Below are 4,990 nucleotides of genomic sequence, written 5' to 3'. Positions count from 1 at the left end.
AACTAATAATCTACATACTAATTTTAAACGTGTCAAAATATCTGATAACATATATTATTCAGTCAATTTAAATCAGTTAACTATTAAATAATAAGTGAATGATCATTTTATTACCTTATCATTTACTGACTTACATCGTTTAAAACAATTACAACAATGTATCGATTCACATATTGTAGAAAAGCAGAAAAAGTTGTTTCATATCAGTCAACTTTTGATACCGTATATTCATTAATTAATTAGAGCAGACATCAATATTCTACCATCATCTTGTCAGCGAAATGATTTTACTAATCAGTATATTCAAAATTTTGACTTTAGCATGTGTTATATACAGAACAATGATTCTTGTTTTATATATGAAATACTTCAATTCCACAATAATTCACTATCAGATATGATATTATATGATTTAATGACGATTTAAAATAAAATTTGTATTGAACTTTATACCATTATAATTGTTATAATTACTCTAAGAATTGATTTCAATATTATAGTAAAAAAATAAGATTAGTTAATTTTATCAATTTTAATAATTTTATTAAATGTTATAATTTATAATAGGTATCAATAAATAGTTTTCACATTATAATTTATAATGTATTATTTGCATTTTATTTTTTGCTGTTTCTTACAATCTTTCGTTTTGGGTCTGATGAACATCGATTCAATAGATGATCAATAAATGACTATATCGCTGTTGTTTAACTATAGTTCATCATTTAACCATTGGTTTTTTTATTATAGTTTTTACCTTTCAAGTGACGGAATGTCCTTAATAGCACTAGTTTTATAATGTGTTACTAATTGCGAACTATTAGTGTTACATTATTTTATTATTTTACTTAATAAAAACTGATAATTGTTTTTTATACATAAATAGTTGAAAATACATTTCGTTAATTTTACATCACTAACTGCGTCGTGTATAATATAAGTTATAGCATGGTTTTGGTGACAAATTGAATCGTGAGTTTCCTTCAACGATAAAAATCTACCATTTTTAATTATATAACCTAATTTATGGTTTAATATAATTTCATTACTATTAAAATAAATTAATTTTAAATAAAATACTCTATTATTATCAGTATCGTATGCACTCATATTCAACATTATATTTGTATTAAAACCTAATCTTTGTAAAATATTTTTATCTGAATTACCATTCCATAGTAAAATAATTGCATTTTGGTTATTAAAATCAAGATAGTTTTTTAAAAAGCTTGTAGTTAGGTTCGACGTTTTTGTTTTCATAGCTAAATGTAATACGTTTAATATAACTTGAAGCTGATCTGGTTTTTTTAAAAATGTTTAGTAACAAATCTCTAGTTTTTATATATGAATAATTATTCATTAATCTTATTCTTCCATCAGGTGATACTATTAAAGGTCGATCTCGTAGACGAATAATTTCAGATTTTACGTGAGTCTGTGATATAATTGCAGAAATAAGTATTAAATCTGTACGTTGATAGTTGCTGAATTCAAAATCAATTATAATTATTTAATTTTTTGGTTTTAGCCTGTAATTAAACAACACAAATTAATAGTAACATAGTATTATTTTATCTATGTTACTAAAATATATTTTAATAAAAATAAAATACTGATTTCATAATTTTTTATTTTACATAAAATTTAGATAATTGAATGTACTTTATATTTTATTGATTTCCTGAATAAAAAAAATTTATTATTGACTAAAAGAGTAAAGACATTAGATGATTTAGTGAAACATCTGAAGGATGAAAAAAAAAATGATATCAGATAATTGTTTTACAGTTCTGAAGGTATATATTATACTATTGGTTTAATTAAATAGACTGTATATACTAGTGGGTTATAAGCATTTAGGAAACATTGTCAAGTAGTCTGCACGAAATGGTGATGAATCAATTACATACATTTTCAGGGAACACAGTGACCCCAGAATTGCGATCTTTTGCACTCACATTGCGTTTGTATTCGTCTGCAGCATACAATTATGTGAGAAAAACATTCAAAAAATGTTTGCCTCATCCAAGCACTATCCGTAAGTGGTATTCTACTATTGATAGGTATCCAGGAATTACTCAAGAATCATTGAATGCCATTGCAATGAAAATAACTGAAATGAAACAAAAAAATTTAAATTTAGTGTGTGGTTTAGTTATAGATGAAATGTCTATTAGAGAAGCTGTACATTTTAATGATAAACACTTACAGGGATACATTAATTATAGACACAAAGTTAATGATTCGGATGCAATGCTAAAAGCTACAGAAGTTCTTGTGTTCTTAATTGTTGCATTAAATTCACATTGGAAAATCCCTGTTGCATACTTCCTAATAAATGGATTAACTGCTGAAGAAAAAGCCAATCTCCTTGAGACGTGTCTAATTAATATTCGTGAAACCGGTTCTATTGTAAAAACTCTTACCTTTGACGGAGCTGCTTTTAATATTTCAATAGTTAGACATTTAGGAGCTGATGTACACAATCAAATGTCATTGTTTCTCCATCCAGTGACAAAAGAAGATGTGTGTTTATTTTTGACCCAGCTCATATGCTAAAGCTAGTCAAAAATACAATTGGAGATTGGAAAATATTATATGATGCTGACGGCAACGCTATAGAGTGGAAATATTTAAAGAATTAGTCAAGTTGCAAGAAGACAACAGGCTGCATTTGGCTACAAAAATTTGGTCTAGACATGTTTTTTATAGCAAAGAAAAAATGAAGGTTTCCTTGGCTGCACAAGTACTAAGCACAAGTGTAGCTGATGCATTGTTACATTGTAAAACAAAACAAATTAAAAATTTTGAAAATTGCAATACAACAATTACATTTGGTAGAAAAATAAATGATGTGTTTGACTTTCTTAACACTAGAAATTGTTAAGCAAACTTAAATACAAGAAACCATTATTCTTAGAATACGATGCTGATATGAATAATATTTTAATGATTCATCAATAAATTATTTAAAATCGTTACAAAGCAAAGATCATTTAAACATACTCACATCTCCACGAAAAACAGGTTTTAATGGACTCATTGTGTGTATTCAAAGTATGAGAAGATCATTTGAAAATGTTATAAAACTGGACAAATGAGTTTTATCCTTTCATTTAAAATTTCTCAGGACCATCTGGAAATGCTGTTTTTCGCAATAAGATCAAGAGGTGGTTTTAATAATAATCCTACAGCAGCACAGTTAGAAGCCACTTACAAAAGATTACTGGTTCATACTGGAATGCCATTTTCTACAAATGCTGATTGTGCCCCACAACATTCAACCAGTATTTTATTTGTTTCTAGCGGTAAAAAAATAATAAAAGAAAATTTCTTGGATATTTTATGTGTAGAGGAAAAGCAAAGTTTTGCTGATGAAAATGAACAAGATGATGCAGTAGACATGGATATGGATACCTATAGACAAGACATAATCTAATACATAATATCAGATTTTGTAGTTGTTTGTGCGCCATTTTGGTGACCGTCACGACGGGTGTCGAGTGTCCACGACTTTCGACCCCGTTCCTCACGTCCCACCCTCGTCGCGCATGTGGTGACCTCCGTCGCTAACTAATGCGAACAATAACGCTGCGCCAACCAGTCTTGATGATATGCGTGACGCATGTCGTGTCTCTGCCTGTTTCTATCATCCCGTGGGTTTTTTTGGTGTTCGACGGATTTGCAGTCCGACCGCCTTTTTTCTCCTCCGCTCATGCTTGCTGTTTGTATCGCCATGATAGACAGCCATCCATTTGTCGTTCGTGGACCAGATCGTGACCCGTTTGTGCCACCGTGCCACGTGTGTGTTGAGGATCGCTCCCTATTCGACAACGTCCGCTCCCGTGCGCCCCTAGTGCTACGTGTGTCGTATTATTTCTGCGTGGTTGTGTCACGTGTCGTGCCACGGTGCCGTTGTCCGCGTCCGTTGTCCGCGTCATTAGTTAATTGTATATGATCGACACCTTGTGTCACATATTTGTATTATTATTATATATCTTTATATCAATATTTTGTTAGGTGTGATCATACCCCCTACCTCTTGTACAGTAATAGAATTTCATTGTCTCATCTCTACATTTAAATTAGAGTTATTTTCTTCCTGTCAAATATTATCTGCACGTCGCAAGTACCGCACACCCAGCTTACGAAAGCCGACTCAATAGCTCCACGACGGTGCGACAACAGTTGTGAAACAATTAAAAAAAACTATTACTTGTCATATTTGTTGTAATGCTCTTGTAGATCAGACAAAAAAACATGCACTTATTAACATAAAAAATAGAGGAGGACTAATAAAACCATCAACTGACGTCATAACACTTTGTAAGGCAAGTGAAGAAGTATTTATTTTCAGAATTAACGAAGTTCCTAAACATTTGGGATACCCAATAGATTTTTTATTAATAAAAACCATGTCTCTAATTAACATGAAAAATGTATTTCCTTCTTTAAATAGTCACATTTATCACAATCGCCACTAAATAATCATTTATTACAAATTGTTAAATGTATCATACAAAAATACATGAAAATTAGATTACACTATTATAATAATCAATTATGTCAACCCAAAAAAAGATTGAGATCTAAATTAACTAAAATAATTTTGTTTCAACATCAATAAAGAACTAATTACCTCAATGTATTTGTTGTTTTCATTTAAAAATATGTACCTATTAAAATTTTATTTTGAAATATATAAAATGTTTATATTATATCATAGAGTAAAGAATATTGACTATTCAATAATACCTGGTTTCTAGGTGAGTATTAATATGTCATTTGAAAATGTAACGATATAACTATTTAAGTTAACTTACAATAGTTAAATAAAGCAGTAAGTATTAAAGCAGAAAGTAGAAAACTAAAATGTAGAAACAAAGCTATGGGTTTTTTTTATATTGTGATGATAACTAAATATTTTCATGGAATATATAACTTTAATGACTAACTCTCCTCCATGATTCTCCCGACATAGCTCTCTCTA

The sequence above is a fragment of the Aphis gossypii genome, chromosome 2 (assembly GCF_020184175.1).
Source record: "Aphis gossypii isolate Hap1 chromosome 2, ASM2018417v2, whole genome shotgun sequence".
Taxonomy (NCBI): Eukaryota; Metazoa; Arthropoda; class Insecta; order Hemiptera; family Aphididae; genus Aphis; species Aphis gossypii.
The sequence above is the reverse complement of the archived record's forward strand: the minus strand, read 5'-3'. Positions refer to the sequence as shown.